This window comes from Carcharodon carcharias, chromosome 4 (genome assembly GCF_017639515.1).
Source record: "Carcharodon carcharias isolate sCarCar2 chromosome 4, sCarCar2.pri, whole genome shotgun sequence".
NCBI lineage: Eukaryota > Metazoa > Chordata > Chondrichthyes > Lamniformes > Lamnidae > Carcharodon > Carcharodon carcharias.
Window position 1 is genome coordinate 136,795,805 of NC_054470.1, and position 22,574 is coordinate 136,818,378.

The window sequence follows — 22,574 nt, forward strand, 5'->3', positions numbered from 1 at the left end:
TGAAAAGATCTTTTTCTTTTCATCCTCTCTTTTTAACTCTTTTTCTCTTTACTCCCATCATCCACAAGCATGACATGCTTCCTTCTGTGCTACAAGGAGAGGTTAAAAAAGTTAGAACAGTTCTCCTTGGAACAGAGAAGGTTAACGGGTGACCAGATGGAGAGTTCAAGATGCTGAGGTCCTGATGGAGTATATAGGCGAAAAAAAATACCCTCTGCGAATTGGTCAATAACTAGAGGTAATTGATTCATAATCATTGGAAAATGATCTAGAGAGTTGAGAAGAAATATTTTTACTCAGAGATTTTTCTGGATCTGGAACCCTCTTCCTGAAAAGGTGGTGGCAGCTGATTCTGTTAACAAGTTTAAAACTGAATTGGATAATTAGTTGACCTTATTGGGTTATGGACAAAAAGTCAGGATGTGGGACTAAGTGTGACTACTCTTTCAAAGAGCCAGCCCAGTCACAACTTACCCCCTTTGTGCTGTAAGTTTCTTTGATTCAAAATTTCTAAGATTCAATAGTATGTTAATTTAAGTGTACTCTTTTGTTCACATTGAGTTCTGAGCCCAGGATGATGTTATTTATGACTGTATGGCTTTTCTACATTGCGGAAAGTTGTTATCACTAGCACTCTATCTAACATGCGATTTGAGTAGTTGATCAATTTTGATATTTTCATTTTTCACCTGTGCCACTCAAACATATAATAGCAAACCAATGGGAAAGGAGAAAATACAGCCAGCAGTGAAGTGTGGGTTAGATTAAAATTATTTTCTGAATTCCCCACTGAGAATACAACTTCACCAGACAAAAAAGGGTACACATAACTGTTATTTTGTAGCAGTGCCATTCAATTTAACATATTCAGCCCATGTGGATGATAATGTACAGTATGATTTGACACAGTCTGAGGTGAGGCCTGTCAGAGATCAGTTAATTTCACCAGAAAATTTGTCATTTCCACTTATAAAATTCAGATGTAGTAAGCTAAACAATTTCCTATTTTCACATATATATTCATATTTTTATTATAATATGACTTACTTATTATCTGAACTATCCCCAATTCACCATTTGTTTTATGAAGAGACATTTGATGATATATTATTAAGTAGTTGAGTAGCTGACTACTGATTATAGTAACTAAACCAATGAATAGAAAAGCAAAATGTTGTGGAGGCTGGAAATCTGAAATGAAAACAGAAAATGCTGTATATAATCAGCAGGTCAAGCAACATATGCAGAGATAGAATTAGAGATTTCAGATGTAACTTTTTAAGCAAGTACAGAGGGACGGAGAGGGGGGAGCAGGGGAAGGAACAAAAGAGGAAATCTGTGATATGGTGGAAGAGTGATGTGATTAAATGAGTAATATTTACACATATAATTACCTGTGTGATTATGTTAATTTTAATTTTACAGACAATTCTCTTAATTCCTAACCTGATCTATACATCATCTTTAATTTGTTTTATTGGTTATCTTTTTATGTTCTGTCTAGCTGACTTGAAATCATTCAAGAAATTATTCTGACATGTACTAGTTTTTTATTAGGTAATTTATGGCTTTTATGATGAGCTCTTTCTGTCTGGTTACTCATTTTCTAACTGCAATAATTTGGTACTCTACTGCGTGTGATCTACAGGTGTATACAAAATTAACAAAATGCTGTGGACACCCAGGTTACTGTATAACTCAATAGCTGACTGAAAATATTGCTTTGCAACAACCCGTACCACTTTTGTGATCCAACAACTTGAGACTACCTTTGTATCAACTTGGCTCAATGTAACAACTCTTGATTCTAAGTCAGAATGTTATCAGGGGTTTTCTTAGTGTCCTGGCCATCTTCCTCCCTCTACCAATGCCACAAAAAGACTAATAATCTCACTGCCTTTTGCAAGATGTTGCTGCTGCGGGGAGGCAGTGGCGTAGTGATATTGTCATTGGATGAGTAATCCAGAGACCCAGGGTAATGCTCTAGGGAGGTGGTGAAATTTGAATTCGATAAAAATCTAGAAGTAAAATTGACCAAAAAACATTGTTCATTGTTGGAAGAACCCATCTGGTTCACTAATTAGAGAAGGAAATTTGTTGCCCTTATCTGGTCTGGTCTACTTGTGACTCCAGTTCCACAGCAATGTGGTTGATTCTTAAATGCCCTCTCAGTTGTATGTAACAGCTAAGGAGTCTAAAAGGAATGAAACCAGATGGACCACCTGGTATTGACCTAGGGAGTGGGAATGTCAATGGCAAACTTGGCTCTGTCGATCCTGCAAAGTCTTCCTTACGAACATCTGGGAGCTGGTGCCAAAATTGGGAGAGCTGTTCCAACAGTCCAGGCAACAGCCTGACAGTCATGCTCACTGAATCATACCTTACAGAAAATGTCCAAAGGCACCACCTTCACCATCACTGGGCATGTCCTGCCACCAGCAGAACAGACCCAACAGAGGTGAAGTCACAGTGGTATATAGTCGGGAGACAGTTGCCCTGGGAGTAGTCCTCAACATTGACTCTGGAGCCCATGAAGTCTCATCGCATCAGTACAAACATGGGCAAGGAAACCACCTGCTGATGACCAAGTACCAAACCCCACCTCCAACCCCTCTCAGATGATGAATCAGTACCCCTCTGTGTTGAACACCTCTTGGAGGAAGGAATGGCAAAGGCCATCAATATTCCCAGGAGTGACTCAGTAGCACCACCACAGACTGAGTCCTAAATAGCATGGCTGCTAGACTGGGTCGACGGCCGGTTGTGAGGGAATCAACAAGAGCGAAAACATACTTGACCTCATTCTCACCAACCTGCCTGCCACAGATATATCTGTCCATGATAGTATCGGTAGGAGCAACCACTGCACAGTACTTATGGAGACCAAGTCCTCCTGTCTTTATATTGAGGATAGCCTCCAACGTGCTGTGTGGCACTACTACTGTGCTAGATGGGATAGATTTCAAATAGATCTAGCTGCTCAAGATGGGGCAACCATGAGGCACTGTGGGCCATTATCAGCAGCAGAATTATCCTTACCCACGATCTGTAACCTCATGGATTGGCATATCCCACACTCTACCATTACCACCAAGCCAGGGGATCAATCCTGCTTCAATGAAGAATACAGGGGGGCTTGCTAGGAGCAGCACCAGGGACACCTAAAAATTAAGCTTCAACCTGGTGAAGCTAAACACAGGACCACTTGTGTGCCAGACAGCATAAGCAGCAAGTGATTGACAGCGCTAAGTAATTCCATAACCAATGGATCAGTTCTAAGCTCTGTAGCCCTGCCACATTCAGTTGTGAATGGTGGTGGGCAAGTAAACAACTCTGGAGGAGAAGGCTCCCACAAATATCCCTGTGCTTAATGATGGGGGAGCCCATCACATCAGCACAAAAGATAAGGCTGAACATTTGCAACGATCTTCAGCTAGAAGTGCCGAGTGGATGACCCCTATCCCCAGCATTGCAGATGCCAGTCTTCACCCAATTCAATTCATTCCATGTGACATTAAGAAATGGATGAAGGTACTGGAAACTGCAAAGCCTATGGGCCCTGACAGTATTCCAGAAATAGTACTGAAAATTTGTGCTCTAGAACTTGCCGTGACCCTAGCCAAGCTGCTGCAGTACAGCTTCAACACTGGCATCTACCTGGCAATGTGGAAAATTGCCCAGGTATGTCCTGTACACACACAGTAGGACAAATCCAACCCGGGGTCATCAACAATGCGATCAAGCGGCACTTAGCAATAACCTGTTCACTGACGCTCAGTTTGGGCTCCGCCAGGGCCAATCAACATCTGACCTCATTACAGCCTTGATACAAACATGACCATAGAGCTGAATTCCTGCGGTGAGGTGAGAGTGAATGCTGTTGACATCAAGGCAGCATTTGACTGAACATGGCATGAAGGAGCCCTAGCAAAACTGGTGTGAATGGGAATCAGGGGGAAAACCTTCCACTGGTTGGAGTTCTACCTAGCACAAAGGAGGATGGTTGTGTGGTTGTTGGAGGCCAATCATCTCAGTTCCAGGACATTACTGCAGGAGTTCCTCAGCTTACCTGCAAACGTCTTCAGCTGCTTCGTCAATGGCCTTGCTTACATCATAAGGTCAGAAGTGGGAATGTTCGCTGATGACTGCTCAATGTTCAGCACCATTCGTGACTCCTCAGATACTGAAGCAGTCCATGTCCAAATGCAGCAAGACCTGAAAATATCCAGGCTTGGGCTGACAAGTGGCAAGTAACATTCACGCCATACAAGTGCCAGGCAATGACCATCGCCAACGAGGGAGGATCTAAGCATCGCCCCTTGACATTCAGTGGCATTACCATCGCTGAATCGCCCACTATCATCATCCTGTGGGTTACCATTGACCAGAAACTGATCTGGACCAGCCGTAAAAATACTGTGACTACAAGAGCAGGTCAGAGGCTAAGAATCCTGTGGCAAGTAACTCACCTCTTGACTCCCCAAAGCTTGTCCACCATCTATAGGTCTCAAGTCAGGTGTGTGATGGAATACTTCCTTGGATGAGTACAGCTCCAACAACATTCAAGAAGATTGACACCATCCAGGGCAAAGCAGCCCACTTGAATGGCACCCCATCCAAAAGCATTCATTCCCTCCAGCACCGACGAACAGTGGCAGCAGTGTATACCATCTACAAGATGCACTGCAGCAACTCACAAAGCGTCCTTGGACAGCACCTTCCAAACCCATGACCGCTACCATCTAGAAGGACAAGGGCAGCAGACACAAGGGAACACCACCATCTGAAAGTTCCCCTCCAAGCACTCGCCATCCTGACTTGGAAATATGTCACCATTCCTGCACTGTCTTTGAGTCAAAATCCTGGAACTTCCTCCCTAACAGCACTGTGGGTGTACCTACACCACATGAATTGTAGCAGTTCAAGAAGGCAGCTCGCCACCACATTCTCAAAGGCAATAAGGAATGGACAACAAATGCTGTCCTTGCCAGCGACACCCACATCCCATGAATGAATTGAAAAAAATGATTACTACAATTATCAACGTAACAGTTGACGACAATTCAAATGTGATTTAGTTTGTTGAACTCTTGAAGACATTTGCATGTGAAGACACACTAAATACAGGAATGTGAGGTTTACTGATGCCCTTTCCATAACTAAACCACCCTAGAGAGCTGTGAATGGCTCAAATTGCTGATGATTTCCAAATTTAAGTACCGTAGAAATCTGGACTGAAGGTGTCATAATATATTGGATATTTGGTGGTTTATTTGCCTGGCTGAACTCCAAGTGCCACTTATAACTCACTTCCCTGTCTTTTATTTTCTATGTAATGCATCCAAATTTTACCTAAAGGGAATTTCATTTGAAAGCAAGCATTTTAGGATGTGATTTCAATTTAAACCAACTTTCTTAAACCATTCGATGAACAGGTGTATAAAATAATCCTATTTGATTTATTTAAATGAGAAATCTGCTTTAGTTTGAGGAGTATTATTATCTGAATTTAATAAATCAAAAAATTAAAAAGCACCAACAGCACTTTAAATTTCCCATTGATGTGCTGCACTGCGGTTGAGGTGAGTTGAGGGGCAAGGGCTGCACTGCTTTTGATGGTAGTGCACAAGCATGTGCGGGTTTGGGGAGAAGGGAAGTGGCCATGCATTAGGGAAACCTTGTATAAATGACCATTTCTCCACAGCTGAGACAGTTCAGGTGCAGCCACATTGGCATGCTTGGAATCTGACCTCGAGCTTATCTGCCCATTCGAGCAATGCAGAGACTTGAAAGTGCTACCAAACATTCCAGAGCTTTTCACCCCTTGGACACAGACAGCAAACTAATGAGTGTTTTAGTGGACTGCAGAACAATTGGATGACTGGGCACGTTGTACAATCTCCTTGCGAAAGCTAGCCATGCAGCAGTCACTGGTGGAGTCGCTCACAGCTCCTTGCAATGTCATTATTCCGGTTTGGACCAGTCTCCCCCATGGTTCAAGCCAATAGTGCAGCCTTGCAGTGTGGGTTAGGAGAATGCTTGCACCTGAGCTGAGAGCACAGCATGCAGTCCAGTGGGCAAAGCTGTCGCCAATCGGTCAGGTGGAGTAAAGGGGAGATGGGTGGTGTTTCAGGATACTATGCAGTGCACTAATCTCTGGCCATCCAAGTGGTGGCCAACACTCTCTGGGATATGTTAAGGGTCCTTCAGACTTAACCAAGAGAGGTTCTTAGTACACCCAAGCTAACACACATGACTCTCTCTTTCATCCTGCAAGAGGAGTACATCAAAAGCATGGAGCTTGGTGACCTAGCTGTATGCTTCATGGTTTTCAGAGAGCGGAGACAATGGAGAAGAGAGTGACGGAGGCACCTGGCTGGGCAAAGGGAGGAGCAGCAACCTCAGGAAGAAGGGGTGGCTGGGGCTCCCATGCATGCCGTTGAAGAGCCGCAGCGAGCTGTCGCTAGTCGGTGCCTAGCTAGACCCAGGGCCTACAGATGGTGCTTGTCATTTCTGCAGATGACCGAGAACCAGTGTCACCGAAGACTGTCCAGGGAACTGTTTGGTCACATCTGCCAGGTGCTGCAGGATTTGGTGCCATGGGGACATAGAGGGCATCCATTGCCAGTGGCTGTGAAGGTGATTGTGGTGTCAATTTTTACGCCAGTGGCTCTTTTCAGGGCTCTACAGGTGACCTCTGATATTGCAAGTCTACACGCACAAATGCATCATTGATGTCATGGACGCCATCTTCATGAAGGCACACAAATTGGTGTATTTCACCTGGGATCAGGAAAGCCAGAATGCAAGAGCATGGGTTTTGCCCTGATCTCAGGTTTTCCACAGGTGTATGGTGGCATTGACGGCACTCATGTGATGCTCAGATCTCCGTGGCAACTGCAAGGGCTTTCACTCACTGAATGTTCAGCTGGTGTGCAATCACCACAAACGTATCCTATAGGTCTGCGCACAGTTCCCAGGGAGTGTCCACGACTCCTACATTCTCAGTACGTCTCAGATCCCTGATGTCTTCCAGGTGTCAAGAAAATATAAGAAGTTGTAATATTTTTCTAGTAATAACCCTGGCATATTTTCTTATGTACTAGAAGTCAGGCTATAATTGAATTAAGAGCTAGAGTGACGGTAAGGGTCCAAAATTAACAGTAAGAAGTGGTTTTAATATGTTAATGAACCAAGGGGAGCTTTAATCAGAGTTTTACATGAAGCAATAACAGGAATAGTTTGAATTGAATTGTTTTAGTTTAAAGGGGGATATGTGCAGGTTGTAAAAGGTGTGAGGAAGTTAGGTAAAGATCGGGTAAGTTTATTTTAACAGGACTAAGAGCTAAAGTAAAGAACGATTTAATCAATTCTGGGAGGAAGCATTTTTGAAGAGACTAGTTGAAACAATAGATAGATCAAAGGGAAGGGACACATTTAAGGAAATACTGAAGCCTTTGTGAGGGGTTGCTGCTTAGATCTCCCAGAAGACAGGTTGAGCAAGGCCAGACTTCAAGACCCAAGGAAAAAAGAAACTATGTAGTAAAAATTACTGGAATTCTATAGATTTAAAAATCTATAAGGATAGTTGCTCAACGGAGAAGAGAAAGTTTACCTCTGACGGTAGTTAAGATTTGTGGAACTGTTTTAAAGCACTGTTTACTGTGCGAAGCCATTCTTGTGTTTTAAATATAATTGTGTTTTTTTTCCCCTCTATTCTTTTATTAAATGTAAATGTTATAAAATCATCACAAGTAGTTGGGGACATAATTTCCTGATTTCTGAACTGCTCCTCATATGATATAAATTGCAAAAACCTTTTTGGCAGCTATTTTAAGTTTCCTTCTGTGATTTGAGCAGCTTGGCATTGACCATCCGTCGTGCCATAATACAGGGTCCACAGAGGCTGCAGAGCTGGCTTCTCCGGGACAAGGGCTACCCATAGAGTATGTAACTGACGACACACGTGCGGCAGCCTCAGAGTGCAGCAGAGAGAAGATCCAACAAGGCTCATGCTGCAACCCGCAACTTGGTGGAATTTTGAAAATGAGATTCCAGTGCCTAGACTGGCCTGGTGGAACCCTTCAATACAGTCCACAGAGGGCGTCACACGTCATCGTTGCCTGCTGCGCCCTAAACAACCTGGCACTGAAACAGGAAGAAGAGGAGATGGAGGAGCTGCACATATGTTTCGATGAGGAAGGTGTTGACAATTAGGCCATCACACTGGCCAGACGAGGCAGGTGTGCTGGGGAGGCCCTTATATCTGCTAGATTCGTGGAGGATGATAACAACATGCAGAGAGGAGACACCATAGATCCTCACATACCTTATGTGAATGCCTGATTTCTATCTGGCTGATGGCACCTCTGTGAACAGGGTCATATCATGGAATTGCGGTGGGGAAGCTTTAACTTCTCCTAATCCTATGACATCCTTCATGAGCTGAACCCTTCAGGACCACACTGTCACTGGACACAAATGCTGATGAGATGGGGGGCCAGCTGCATCTCAAAGGTGCCAGGTGCACACAGAGAATGACGGAACTCTGTGCCGCCGGCCCAGGACATTGTGGCAGAAATGATAAGCCCCATCGAGGTGCAGGCATGACTGATGTGACAGTGACAGTGAAGGCACACCATCAGTGTGCTGGGAAGGTTGCACAAAGCACAGAGAAGACGCTCTGGACTGAGACACCTGCCTTTATCTTGTGCAGGAGCCAAGGTTTCACATCTGAGCGACATGAACGCTACTCATCAGAATAAGGAGACATTCTTGGGAGTTTATTTACCAAGTGAATATTATATTCAAGTGATTAACATCCATGCCCAGGCTGTGCGACTACACTTTCTTAAACTCTCTAACCCTGCCACTACATCTTGGTGCTTCCCCAACATCCACAGCAGAGGTGGAGGCAGCCTGCTGATTGCTATACCCTGCCCTGTCTGTGATGACCTTGACAGGCGGCACCTGGAGGGCCCCAGTATGCTTTTGGGGCCCTGCTGTGTGGCAGTGGCACCCTCCTCAGCCTGTGGAGCTGGATTTGCTTGGGTCATAGGAAGGGAAGGTTCAAATGTGCCAGATACTCCAGAGTCACCTGCATGGACGGCCCCGGATGCAATTGTTGATCTTTCTCGCTATTAGTGCCCAAGGGCCACTGGCTGACTCCTTGGGGAGAAGGTGAAGCTGGAGTGAGATCAAGCTGCCCTGCACCTCTCTTGAGTTGATACTGTTGGAGGCCAATAATGGCAACAGTGATGGATTTCAGCCCATGCAGCAGTGCAGGACTGATGTTCTGGATCAAGGTCTCCATGGCGGCCACCATCCTACCAGTGTTGACCTCTGTGTGTTGGCATTTTGGTGCTATCATTCAGGCTAAACGTGGACAGGCTCCTCCATTGTGCCTTGCAATCTGAGGAGTGCAACGGACATTTCTTCCTGTTGTTCCTGAGCTTACCTTTGCAGCTCTAGCAACTGAGGTATGACCGAGTCCAGAGGTTCATCATCTGGCTCGGACTCAGCTGATTTCTGGTCTCCAGCAGTCCTCTGGGTGCCGGAAACCTGGGAAGTCCCTTCCACCTGCTGCTTGCTGTGGATCAGATTGTGACTCCCACAGCTACTCTAGAACTGGGTCCCACCGAGCTATGTGTCCCTGCGCTGGAGTAGGGTTTGGGAGGGCGCTGTGAGAGGTATTCAATGAGGTTTTCAGATCCCGCTTCTGAGATGTCTTTGGGGCTTGAGTGAATACCTGGGTCATGTGCTTGCGAAAGCAAGGAAAGATCATTTGTGCATGGCAGTGTCCTGTGAAACAGACACATCACTCACAGCATGGTCGTCTGATGCATGTTGCACTGCTGGATCCATACTTGGTTGGGCACCACCTTCCTCACCGTCAGCACAGGAATGGTCCAGATCTTCACCGACCAGCTGCGTGACTCTATTTTCAAAGTCCGTGAGCACCTTGATTTCAGGCATTCTTCCTCCAGTCTGCGACCTGTCTCTCTTGTGTGCTAGCTTGTCCTGCATGGAGACAGATGGAGAGAGTGTAAGCAGGACTCCTGCCCAGCCAGTTGATATGGATTCTTGGCATGTGTGGGTGGTGAGTTGTCCTGTGAACAGGATGAGGACAATGAAGGTGTGTATGAGAGAGTGAATGGTGATGTCCCTTGAACTGACAGCGAGTGTGTGTGATGGGTTTGAGAGTTTGTGAATTGAGTGTGATGAGAATAGTGACTTACCCTGGTGGAACAGAGGAGATCTTTCAGCACTAGGTGGCTGCCCCCTTTTACAGGATGTTGGCACTGACCACTGCTGCCATTGCTTCCCATGCTGGATTGGTGATGCTCCTGCCCCTCCAATGGCCAGAGCGGGGGTAAAGGACATCACGGCGGGCCTCTACAGTGTCCAAAAGGCAATCACACGGCTGCAGTCTTCTTGCCTTTCAGGGCCATGTCTTCTGTGCAGCAGTCCTGGGCTGGGAACAGTGACAGGTGTGCGAGTGGCTGCCCGGTGTGAGGATTCAGCAAGGCGGCGGATTGGGACAATACGGCATGATAAATCGCCTTTGCGGCTAGTGGGCAAATTTTTTTTTTCCCAGCCTGCTACCGCACTGAGTGCAAATCTGGGATGATTCTGCCCTTGGACAATGGCAAGGGCATTTGTGCTGACTGTGAGTTGACTATTATTCTCCAAGTCTCACAGGAAGTGTTAGGAATGTAAGGTTTTATTAACAGTTATACTTTAAACTATTTAGTTCCAAGATGGAATGGACTTGGGGGTCTTGGGGATAGCTAATTAGCATTTCTACCTGGATATAAGACCCATGTGATTCACATTGCTATAAAGATGGGCTTTGTGCGGAGAAAAGTCCATGGCAAAGCATTGTAGCATTGGGTCACAGGTTTTATAAGATACCTCTGAAACTCTCAGACATTAGTCAGTCTGCAAGAAGCAGAGAGAGAGAGAGCAGGAAAATAGAGGCAGCCTGTCTTGTACGTGAAGCAGAGAAAATGCTGATACTTCTGTTCATCATGCAGAAGACGTACACTCAGATTGATGAGGTCAAGTTTGTGAGAGTATAAAGAAGACTGGAAGGTTCACCTAGCTTAGGCTAAGTAGCAGCAGTCTCCAGTGTAACCCTCACTGTGAAAGTCAGTTCTGGGATTAGACATTACCAAACTGGGAATGGAGAAAAGAAGCAAGCCATTGGGATCAGAGAATAGCTTTGGACTGGTTCAAAGCGTCTAGTCCACTTAAGGGATGGTGTAAAATAACACCGTGGTGGGGTTTCTTGGTCATTTTAAAAGTTAAATTCATAAGCTTTCTGCCGTTCAGAATATAAGTTGTCAAACAAAGTGTTTAGTCAATGTTGCTTTTAGTTTGTTGATTACAAAAAAGTCTTAAAACCTGAAATCTTCTCATGTGATCTCTGTAGTCAGTCACTAGAATTCAAATATCTTTTCAAAAGTTATCAGTCTCTGGAGATCGTAACAATGTCAATGCATCTTCTTCCTCCTCCTGTTAGTGGTTTGATTGTCTACCACTATTCGTGATCTGAATGTGGACTGCAGAAGTTTGTTCCAATCTGTTGGTTGTGGGATTGTTTAACCCTGTACTTATATTGTTTGTCATGCATGTTGCTTCAACAGGTTGGCTGCTTATTTTTAGTTACACCTGGCACTGTTTCTCCTATGCACTTCATTCTCCTCATTGAACCAGGGTTTAAAAATAACAAGAAAGAATTATCAGCTATAGCTCAGTTTGTAGCACTCTCACCTCTGAGGCAAAGGATTGTTGGTTTATGCCCTACACCAGGGCTTCAGCACAAAGATCAGTACTGATGGATTGCTCTGTTGGAGGTGCTGTCTTTTGGATGAGACATTAAACCAAGGTCCCATCTGACCTCTGAGGTGGACATAAAAGATCCCATGGCACTCTTTTCAAAGAAGAGCAGCGAAGTTATCCTTGGTGTCCTGACCAATATTTAATCCTCAATCGGCGTCACAGAAACAGATTATCTAGTCATGATTACATTGCTGTTTGTTAGAGCTTGCTGTATGCAAGTTGGCTGCCACATTTCCTACATTTTAGCAGTGATTGCACTTCTTTAAAAAAAGGGTTTTTTTTGGGCAGACAGTTTGGGCTGTCCGGTGGTGCTATCTAAATGCAAGCCTTTCTTTATTCAGGGTTGGTGTCTTGGCTTGATGGTATTGGTAGAGTGTGGGATATGCCATACTGTAAGTTTACAGTTGTTAAGGAGTACAATTCTGCTGCATCTGATGACCCACGGCTCCTTAAGAATGTCCAGTTCTGATCTGTTAGATCTGTTCTGAATCTATCACAGTTAGCATGGCAGTAATGCCACACAGCAGGAAGGTGGTTGCCCTCTGTGTGAAGTCGAGATGACTTCTCCACAAAGCCTGTGCGGTGGTCACCCAGACCGATACTGTCATGGACAGATGCATCTGCAACAGGTAGATTGGTGAAGATGGGGTCAAGTAATTTTTTCCTTTGTGCTAGTTCTTTCCTGCCGCAAAACCAATGTCAGCCAGCTCTTTCAGTGAAGTCTCCTTCTCGGTACCTTTTATGCCTTGATGCTTCTTCCAAGTGGTGTTCAACATGGAGTACTGATTCATCAGCTGAAAGAGGACATTTAGATTTTAATGAGCAGGAGGTTTACTTGCCCATGTTTGACCTGATGAATTGAGACTTCAAGGATCCAGAGTCAATGCTCAGGGCTCCCAAGGCCACTCCCTCCTGAATGCATACATCTGCACTGCCACCTCTGGTGGGTCTGTGCTGCAAATAGGACAGGAAATACCCAGGAATGGTGATCAACATGATCCTGTCAGACTATTGTTTGATCAGTTTATGGAACTACTCTCTCAATTTTGGCACAAGTATATTAGTGAGGAGGACTTTGCAGGGTTGACTGGGCAGGATATGCCTTTCTGTAACGCAAGTATAATTTTCACAATATTTTTCTGGTTTATTGTGAAATAGGTTTATGGGTGTGATTTAATTACATTTGGAGTCAAGTAGACTGCAAGCTTGAAATCATCAAAAGAAGCTAGGTGTAGGAATGTGCTTGACATTCTAATGAGTAAACATGGATGCTGGCTTAGCATGTCAGATTTGAAGGGAATTTGCATTTTTGGATAACGAAGGGATTGTTGGATTTCAAAGGGATTTTAGTCTGTTTACAACTAGCCAGATAAGCAAAGCTAAGGAATGTGTTTATTTTTTTCTAAAGTTACAATATTGGCAACATGAAAGTTTTTGTATTTTGAGGAAGATACAGTTTCAAAGACACATGGAACAATATATTAAGGAGCGAGAAACATATATAAAGGAGAATGAAAGGCTATTTAAAGAGAAGGCCATTTAAGATCTAGCGGGAGCAAATGAAACAGCCTTCAAGATGCCTCCGGCCATTTGTGCATAAGTCTGCTATGTAAAGTAACTGAAGTTGGACAAAAGCCATTTGGAACCCCACTGTCAAGTGGGTACCATGTTAAATTGCTGGGTTTGTTTTAAATCTCAAATCTGTTTTGGACTGTTGCCTCAAAGGGGTGTAATGGCGAGTCAGGTTAACTAGGAATTTTAGGATTTGTTATAGTTGTAAGTAATTGTAGTCTCATGTATGTGCTTGAAATGTTTTATTTTGTTAATAAATATTTTAATTTTTTAAATCTCTAAAGGTCTTGGTGGGCTCATTGCTACTGAATTCAGTGCACACTTATTCTCATAATAAATACAAATTGCAAAACCATTGTGATAGTGCGACCAAGTTTCCCTTGTGGATTTGGTCCGTCTGGCACACATCATTTGCCACGTCATAACACTGTCATGTTCAAGGCCTAGTTTGATTCCAAGTGGCCTGTCCAGCATTATTCTCAAGAATCTCTGTAATGATTTGAGTTTAGGTGACTTGCTAGCTCCCCTAGGAGGCAGTTATAAACCAACCACATTGCCTTCTATTTGGAGTTGTGTCTCAGAAGGTCTGGGTAAGGCCATTGAATTTTTCACCACCCCACTAACATGCCCCTCCATCTTCAGAGATCTATGGACACATATGCCAAGGTCTCTTTGTTCCTCAGAACTTCCTAGTGTCATGCCGTTCATTGAATACTTCCTTGTCAAATTACTCCTTCCGAAGTATATCACCTCACACTTTTCAGGGTTAAATTTCATCTGCCACTTAATTACCTATTTGACCATCCCGTCTATATATTCCTGTAGCCCAAGACACTCAACCTCACTGTTAACCACCCGGCCAATCTTCGTGTCATCCGCAAACTTACTAATCCTACCCCCTACATAGTCATCTATGTCGTTTTTATAAATGACGAATAATAGGGGATCCAGCACAGATCCCTGTGATATGCCACTGGACATTGGCTTCCAGTCACTAAAGCAGCCTTCTGTCATCACTCTCTGTCTCCTACAGCTAAGCCAATTTTGAATCCACCTTATCAAATTACCCTGTATCCCATGTGCATTTGCCTTCTTTAGAAGTCTCCCATGTGGGACCTTGTCAAAGGCCTTGTTGAAATCATGATAGATGACATCAACTGCACTACCCTCATCTACATACCTGGTCACCTCCTCAAAAAATTCAATCAAATTTGTTAGGCATGACCGCCCTCTGAAAAAGCCATGCTGACTATCCCTGATCAAACCTTGTCTCTCCAAGTGGAGATACATTCTCTCCTTCAGAATTTTCTCCAATAGTTTCCCTACCACTGACGTGAGACTCACTGGCCTGCAGTTCCCTGGTTTATCTCTACAACCCTCCTTAAATAGCGGAACCACATTAGCTGTTCTCCAGTCCTCTGGCACTTCCCCCGTAGCCAGAGAGGAATTAAAAATTTGGCTCAGAGCTCCTGCGATCTCTTCCCTTGCCTCCCTCAGCAGTCTGGGACACAAATCATCTGGACCTGGAGATTTGTCCACTTTTAAGCCTGCCAACACCTCCAATACCTTGTCACTCCCTATATCAATTTGCATAAGAACCTCACAGTCTCTCTCCCTGAGTTCGATACCTTCATCCTTATTCTCTTGGGTGAAGACGGATGTGAAGTATTCGTTCAACACTCTACCGATGTCTTCTGGCTCCACCCATAGATTGCCCCCTTGGTCCCTTTTGGGCCCTACTCTTTCCCTGGTTATCCTCTTCCTGTTGATATACTTAAAGAATATCTTGGGATTTTCCATATTTTTACCAGCCAGAGCTTTCTCATATCCCTCATTGTTCTCCTAATTGCTTTCTTAAGCTCCACCCTGCACTTTCTGTACTCCACTAATGCCTCCACTGATTTGCTTCCCTTGTACCTGCTAAAAGCCTCTCTTTTCTTCTCATCGTATCCTGAGTATCTCTGGTCATCCATGGTTCTCTGGACTTGTTACTCCTTCCTATCACCCTAGAGGGAACATGTTGATCCTGTACCCTCCCCATTTCCTTTTTGAACGCCCCCCACTCCTCCTCTGTACATTTCCTCACAAGTAGCTGTTTCCAGTCTACCTTGGCCAGATCCTGCCTTATTTTACTAAAATCTGCTCTCCCCCAATCCAAAACATTTTTTTGCAACTTGTCTATTTCTTTCTCCATAACAAGCTTAAATTGTACCATGTTGTGGTCGTTATCACTAAAATGCTCCCCCAGCATCACCTTAGCCACCTGTCCAGCTTCATTCCCCAGAATTCGGTCCAGCACTGCACCATCCCTCGTTGGACCCTCTACGTATTGACCTAAAAAGTTCTCCTGTACACATTTCAAGAAATCCACTCCATCCAAGCTCTTAACACTATGTCTATCCCAATTAATGTTGGGAAAGTTAAAATCACCTAATATAATTACCCTATTATTGTTTTTACACACCTCTGCAAATTGTGCACAAATTTGCTCCTCAATTTCCCGCTGACTATCTGAGGGTCTATAATAAACACCTAACAATGTGGTTGCCCGCTTTTCATTCCTAAGCTCTACCCACAAAACTTCATTCAATGCCCCCTCCAAGATATCATCTCTCCTTACTGCATTAACTGACTCCTTAACTAATAATGCAATGCCGCCTCCTCTTTTGCCCCCTCCCTGTCTCAGCTGAACATTCTCTATCCCGGAATGTTGAGCTGCCAATCTTGCCCCTCCCTCAACCATGTCTCAGTGATGGCTACTATATCACAATTCCTCACCCTTGTCAATCCTCACCCTTAACTCATCCGTTTTACCTGTAATACTCCACTGATATTAGAGTAGAGGCCATCCAGCCTTGCCTTACTACCTTGAAACTTAATGCAGCTGTACTCCCTCTGACTTGATTATTTTACAGTATTATGATGTGTCCCTATTCTAACATTCTGTTTCCCCTCCCCCTGCCGAATTAGTTTAAATTCCGCCCAACAGCACTAGCAAACCCACCAGCAAGGATGTTAGTCCCGTTCTGGTTCAGATGTAGACCGTCCTGAGATGTAGACCGCAGAAATGGTCCCAGTGATCCAGGAATCTAAAAGCCTCTCTCCTGTATCAACTCTTAAGCCGCGTATTCATCTGCGCTATTCTCCTATTTCTGTGCTCATAAGCACTTGGCAATGGATGTAATCCAGAGATTATAACCTGAGAGGTCTTGTTTTTCAGTCTACTGCCTAACTCCCTGAATTCTTGATGCAAGACCTCATGTCTCTTTCAACCTATGTCATTGGTACCAACATGTACCATGACCTCTGCCTTATCACCCTACCCCTTCAGGATGCCCTGTAGCCATTCAGTGACATCCCAGACCCTGGCACCAGGGAGGCAGTACACCATCCTGGAGTCATGTTGGTGGCCACAGTAGCGCCTATCTGTTCCCCTGACTATAGAATCCCCTATTACATTTGCTCTTCCTCTCTTTCCCTCCTGTACAGACAGGCTGCTTGTGGTGCCAGAAGCTTGGCTCTGTCTGCACTCCCTGGAGGAACCAGTGCCCTCATCAGCCTCCAAAATGGAATACTGATTTGCGAGCAGGACCCCAGGGGACTCCTGAACTACCTGCCTGTTTCTCTTGGACTGCCTGGTGGTCACCCATTCCCTTCCTTCCTCAAAAGTCCCTTCAATTGCGGTGTGACCACCTCTCTAAACAAGCTATCCATGATGCTCTCAGACTCGCGGATGCTCCACAGTGTCCCCAGTCGCCGTTCCAGCTCTGAAACCTGAGCCTCCAGGAGCTGCAGCTGGACACATTTCCTGCACACATGCTGGTCCTGGGCACTGGAAATGTTCCTGGCTTCCCACATGGAACCCAAGGAGCACACCACAGCCTTAAGCTCTCCTGCCATGGCTTATCCCTTTAAATGAAACCTTTTCAATCAATTACTCTAGGGCCCATCTTCCCTGATCCCCGTTACTATGGAATATACAAACTATAAACCACAAAAAGACCTTAAACTATAAACGATAAAAGTAGTATATACTAACCTGACCTTACCCACTACTTAGCAGTCATTCCTTTCCCTTGTAGCCTCTACTGCTGTTGCAGGGCAAGACCACTCTCTGAAGATTTAAGAAGGTGGATAGCAAAGAAAAAATGCAAAGAGCACCTTTTCTCCTCAGCACCGAATTCCCACTGTGCACCAAATTGCCTATACCCACACTCACTCTGGCTGTGTCTCCAATAAACATATTTAAAGAAAAATGTTGGCTGAGTAGATGTCAGAAAAGACCATTTGACATCTCGCTGCAAATTCATTAGTCTTAGCAGACCAATCACAGAAAACAAACCAAGTTACTATGGCAAATTCTCAATTGAAGGGTGCGATAAAATAGCATAGTGGTTATTTTACTGGGCTAGTAATCCATAGGATTGGAATAATGATAGTCCTGGGCTGGAATTTTATGCTCCCCAGCGGTGGGATAATTGCTTTGTTGGGATTTCACTTCATGGGCTAAACTTAATGCTGAGGGCAGGGTCCCCTCACCTGCGTACCACTCCCCCGCCCCAGCGTAAATGCTGGCTTGAGGCAGAACCCCCATCCCCATCAGGGAGGAAATCCCACCTCCAAGAGCTGCCAGCCGGTCAAATGGCTGGCAGCTTTCTTGTCCGAACAGCGCCACTTGAGAATGGTGACCACTACAGGGACTGCAGAGAAGGGGACGAGCAGCGATGGAGCCGGCCTTAAAGTTAAGTCTTGGATCTTGATTGGGGCCAGCTGGCAGGCCCCCCACAAGGATTTGGGGAGCCAGGATCCTTAAGGGATGAAGGGGTGGAGTAGAGTGGGGAGAATTACTTTGGTGGGGGCGCTGGGTGCTCTGATGGACATGGAGCTGAAAAGGAGTCAACCCATTCCTTGCCCCGCCTTGGCCTCCCCTAGTAGTGATGCTACCGAGCCACTCTTGGTGATGAACATTGAAGTCCCCCATCCAGAAAACATTCTGTGCCCTTTCCATCCTCAGTGCTTCCTTGAAATGATGTTCAACATGAAGGAGCACTGATTCATCAGCTGAGGGAGGGCAGTACATGGTAGTCAGCAGGAGGTTTCCTTGCCCATGTTTGACCTGATGCCATGAGACTTCAAGGGGTCTGGAGTCCAGTTTGTTGTCAAATATTCACTGCTGTAGGTTGTAGAAGGTTGAACTGGGGCAGCTGATCTGGTGTTGGATCTCCTCACCAATGGTGACCTTTTGAGCGAGGTGGCTGCCAAGTATGTGAAGTGCTCAACATATTCCAGAGTATCTCTTTCAACTTATATGGGAGGTGGAATATATGGCTGACCAGGTGTGGGTTGATACATATGTTTTGTTTTGGCAACATTCAAGGACAGGCCAAGTTTCTTGTATGCAGAATTGAAGAGATCAGAAGTGGCTTGCAAATCTGGTGCAGAGTGGGCAATGACATCGCAGACATCCGCAAACTATAGATGTACAACTATGGTGGTCAGTTTAGTTTTGGCACAGAGGCAACTGAGGTTGGAGATTTCCATCTAGGCAATGTTTCGTACTGACATCAGAGTTCAGTTGATCTTTGAGGTGGATAGCCACTGTCAGGGAGATTGTAAATAGCATGGGCGTTGTCACACCGCCTTGCTTGACCCCTGTCCGGATTTTGAAGATGTCTGTTTCTGATCTCCCATTCAACACAATTGCAGTCATATCATCATGAAACAATTGCAGGTTTGTGATGAAGTTTGTTGGACGTCCAGATCTTTGGATGTTCCACAGAACCTTGAGATATGAGAAAATGCTATGGTCAAGTCACTGAAAGCACTGAAGATTTCTCGTGTTTGCAACATTTTTCTTGGATTTGTCTGGCAACAAAGATCCACAGGTTCCTTTAGTGGTCTCAAGCCCCACTATGTCTTTGGGAGGATTTCCTCAGCTATAGTGAGCAGGAGAATGCATGTCAGGATTTGCCTTACCATGGACAAGAGGGAACTATCTCAATAGTTTTCACAGCATAATTTATCTCCCTTCTTGAAGATATTTGTATGTATTCTGGCTGTGTTTGCCCAAGGTAATATACACAGAAAAGTGGCTGATATATTTGAAAAAGCCTATATAAGGTTCCTTTTGTTTTAATGACTTTGTTTTTAAAGACAGTGAGCCTTACTCGTACCAACTCTTAGCTGGCCTGAGTTCCTGAGGCCTTTTAGTGGTGGAATAGGCAGAATTTTCACGAGAAAGCCAGGAACTCCTTCAAATATGCTGTGTGCATAGAGTATTAGGTGGGTAGAATAGCCTGACCCTCAGCCAGAATGGCTGCTTGAGTGAGGATTTCAAATAATGTGGAATTACATAAATTAGCATCTTCAAAAAAAGAACGGGAAAAATTCAGAAGGAGTCATCTCATGTGATCTAGAAGATAGCTTATCTAGATAATGACATTTATGTCTTTATAAAAATATAATAACACGCCGTGTAAAAGAAAGGCTAGCCACTGGAGAATGGTTCACAGTAACATTGCTGCATTTGGGTTTTAGTGATACAGCTAGGTTGGTCTGTGTGAAATTTCTGGTCATTAGATTCCTAGACACAAAAACTAAACACAAAGTTATTTGATCCTTTTGTCCATCTAATTTTACTTGCAATCAATTTGTTTTCTAATATGGCTTCTTTGCAAGAAAGGAAAGTTACTTGAAGACCATGCACTGGCATGATAGATGCAGATTTTTTATCACTAGAATTTGTACAGTATTTTCATGCATCAAACTGAGCGTTACCACAACATGTTTCATGTAGCTTTTAATTATTTGAATCATGTCAGTAAATGCAGAAAATGGCAGTGATTCCATTGGATTTAGTTTTTAACTTTCACTTTTCAATCTAAATTTCTGTCCTTACTCTGATCCTATTTTGAAAACGATTTATAGTTCCAGTGCTTTGCATTGGGTTTTAAATCATCTTGGTTCACTGTCATGCTGCACTGCACACTTTCCCAATAAGCCACCAGAGTGGTGTTGCATGCCTGCTTAATATCTTAAGAGTGTAGCTTATTTATGAACAAATGCAGTCCAGAGGACATTTTTTAATTTAAAATGTCAATTATTATACACATAGAGCAATTCATATGACAATGACCACATTGCTTTATATATTGCCTTGAGCATGGAAAATATTCTGGTGTGATTGACATGGGGCGGTGGGGGTAGAAGAAAAATATAAATGTAGAGTCCAATGGGCAAACAGGATTTAATGCAGTTTAGGTTTTTTTCCTGAATCTGGTTGTCTGTCATTAACTTAAATATCCAATGTTACCTAAGTTCAAATACCCCTGAGCAAAGAATAATAATTAGAGTTTAGCAATTGCTATATAGTCCATTCCTGGACATCCAGACAAATAAGATGCAGTTAGTAGTATCTCTACAAATGAACATCTTTAATGTAGCGAACATATTCCAAGACTTTTCATGGGAAGTAGCACGGAAAAAGAGTTGGGGAGGTGGCTGAAAGCATGGTGGAAGACTTCTAAAGTTTGAGAGAAATGCAGAAGGCACAGGTTGTTATTATGAAGCTCTAAAATTTAGAGGAAACATGGCTGTTTCTCAACCAATGGTGCTGTTAGGGGATAAGCACACAATTGACCTGATTCAGAAGAGTAGAAGAAGTTAACAGAGACCTGAGGTTGGTGGTTGTAGAACAACTGTGTAGAAAAGCCATGTAAGGACACAAGGTGACTTTGAACTTGCCATTTTTCAGTTCCAGAACATTTTGGCTCCTTGACCATTTGGTATCTGACAAGTAGTTAGGTAGTACAACAGCTTCTGTCATAGTGAAAGTGATATTGGACAGACAAAATTGGCTATCATATATGGAAGCTTGCTTCATGTTTGTGGGTTATAGTGCAGCTTATAAGTGAATAACATGGTGTTGTGAAGCCATGCATTATGTCAAAAAATACTTTTGAATTTATTGGCTGGAAACCCCTCACTGATTTTTTTTAAAAAGACTAAAGCCATATTCCAGTGACTTGGGTTCACTGTCAAAGATGGCTGCATATTTGCATCACTATACCTTGAAAATTACAAAACCATTGAAGCGGACACACCCTGACATCAAAGCCGCACCAGGAACAGCTACCTTGAAAGAAATGAACGTGGGCCATCTCTTATCCTGTTACCCAAAGCTTCTAGAAAATCATTTGGATACTCTACAGGGTGGATACAAATCATTAGACATAATCACTTGGACAATAGGACCCTGGCTGAAAGAGGAATTCCCAACCATGACCTAATCAAGATAGTGGGAATACACAAGCCATGACCATATTTGGGTCAGTGAGCAGTTGGGGAGAGAGAGAGAGGTCATGTGACATGCCAACCCTTTGTGTGTTTAAGGACTTTCTTTCTCTGCAGAACAGGTCAAGCAGCTGAGATGTTGAAGGACCAAGACCCTGGGTGGGTTCCTTCTCTCTCCCCCTTCCTTCACTCCCCCTCCATCCTACTTGCAAGTTTTGAACCCTGTCCACTGACTATCCAGGTGCCGCAAACTGAGATTTTAAAAATAACTCAACTCAGCTTTGCTGTCTTCAGGAGAACAGTTAAATTGTCCATCAACATCTTTAAAGCGCCTCGACGCCAAGAGCAGCAAGACCACTAAATTCAGCTTGAAGCCAGCCTAGTCTCAAAGCATCAAGTTCCATTTAATTTTACTAGACTCTGAGGTACTTAATCTATCCTCCCCGCTCTAATCTGCATGTGTGTGAGAGAGATAAAATCAGTGTTTTTATTATTTTTATTACACCAGGTTAAATATTTTTTAAAACTAACCCTTTTTATTTAAAAAACTCCAAAACAATCTGTCTGATTGTTTTTTGTGGTCATCAACAGTTTAACATTCATGGAATTAGCAAGTATATCAGTTTTAATAAAAATACTGTTGTGATCAAATGAGGGGAGGGAAAAGAGGGGAGGTATTTGACCCTTCCTCAAGGATATATGATGATTGTGTTGGGAATAGGACCATATAAAGGCTAAGTGGTAAATTACAGAGGAGAGAAGGGTTAGGCAGATAATTGATAATAGGGTGATTGACCAGTTAGCAGGCCATAAAGTATTAGAGGAGAACAGAGCTCCGCAGCCACTCAATGTTATTGGTGACTTTG

The 22,574-nt window shown here is 43.9% G+C and overlaps 1 protein-coding gene across 2 annotated transcripts in view; it reads left to right on the plus strand.

Moving 5' to 3' along the window:
* The window catches only part of kiaa0825 (KIAA0825 ortholog), a 608,024-nt gene that overhangs the window by 113,170 nt on the left and 472,280 nt on the right, over positions 1 to 22,574 (plus strand). The window lies entirely within an intron of this gene.